Below are 1437 nucleotides of genomic sequence, written 5' to 3' on the forward strand. Positions count from 1 at the left end.
AAAACCATTCTTTTCAGATTATTATTATATATTGTACTGGAAAAACTTGTTTTTAAAAATAAAAATTCTCCCCCTCCCTCGTTTTTTCAGTTCTTGTTACAAAATCTAAAATCCTACTTGCTTCTGGTAACAGGTCTCCTCCCCTGGTTTCTGCATCTCCAGCCACAAGAGCAATAGGAGATGCCAAAGCTCTGCAGCTCAGGCAAGGCTTCCATTCTCCCATCTTCCCTCATGGCCACAGCCTCATTATCATGAGCTGCCTTGGAGTCTATCAGAACTAACTCTATTGCGTCCTTTATTTTCATTTACTTAAGCTTCCAAAAGAAACGCTCTCTTGGTTCTACTCCTACTTACAGACTGCTCTTTATCCACCTCCCTCATCTGCTGGATCCTCATTATCTTGGAGCGCCTTAAGGATGTGTCCTTGGACCTCTTCTCTATTCCATGTTCGTTTTGTTGTCATCTCATGAAGTCTCATGGCTTTGTAACTGTATATATGCTGGTGACTCCCAAAAGTATATCTTTACCCCTCATCAAGATCATGAGCTCCCAAATTTGTTTTCCCAGCTATTGCCTTGACAACCTCACTTTGTTTTTAAATAGCTTAACATGTCCCAATCTGAATTTCTAACTTTATTATTTAAATGTGATCCTTCCTTGTATTCTTTTTTTTTTTCTTTCTTTTTCTTTGTAATCAGTCTCCACAGAGACTGTCAAAAATTGCCAATGTCAATTATATTTCAAGTCATCATGGCGAGGTATTGGGAAAAGTTTTCAATAGCAACATTCGCGCCTGGGCTAAACCTCATTGGGTATGATACTGTCACTGTGCAAAGCTGGTTCCTTGTACTCTTTAATTCCATGAGTGGCATTCTTCACCTTCAGTTGCTTTTATTAAAATCTTAAAGTCACCTTTGACACCTGTCTTTCCCGTTCCACTTCAAATTATCAGCAAATCCTTTGGCTCTAATTTCCAAATATATAAAATATGCAATCTTAACTCATGACTTTTGCTATTATTAGTATAACGGCCATCACTGGGACTATTGTAATAATGTTCTAACTCAGAGGTCCAAAACCTACTGCCTGCAGGCTGATTTATTTGTTCATATCATTTGTATATTTTGACATAGGTTGTTTTTCTTTTGCTTATTCATATGTAGACAATAGTCATATACTCTGGATACTAATCATTTGTCTGTTGTATATTTTGCATCTATCATCTAACTTTTATCTTATTTTTCAACATTATTTATGATATTATTTGTAGGTAAATTTTCACATTTCTTGTTACCATTTACTTAAATTTTAAGCTCCCTGAGGGCACTGGCCCTTACCTGGTATAACTTTAGCATCCTACTCTGCCTAGCTCATCATGACTGCTTAATCAACATTTGTTCATTTATTGATCCAAAACATTGCATTTCACTTGAGTTT

The 1437-nt window shown here is 36.4% G+C and overlaps 1 non-coding gene across 1 annotated transcript; it reads right to left on the minus strand.

Moving 5' to 3' along the window:
- Window positions 1-698: 698 nt before the first annotated feature.
- On the minus strand, window positions 699-838 carry LOC123640808. Its single transcript, XR_006736057.1, has one exon. It is a non-coding gene; the product is annotated as a U4 spliceosomal RNA (small nuclear RNA).
- Between the last annotated feature and the right edge of the window lie 599 nt (window positions 839-1437).

Source organism: Lemur catta, chromosome 6, assembly GCF_020740605.2.
Source record: "Lemur catta isolate mLemCat1 chromosome 6, mLemCat1.pri, whole genome shotgun sequence".
Lineage (NCBI taxonomy): Eukaryota > Metazoa > Chordata > Mammalia > Primates > Lemuridae > Lemur > Lemur catta.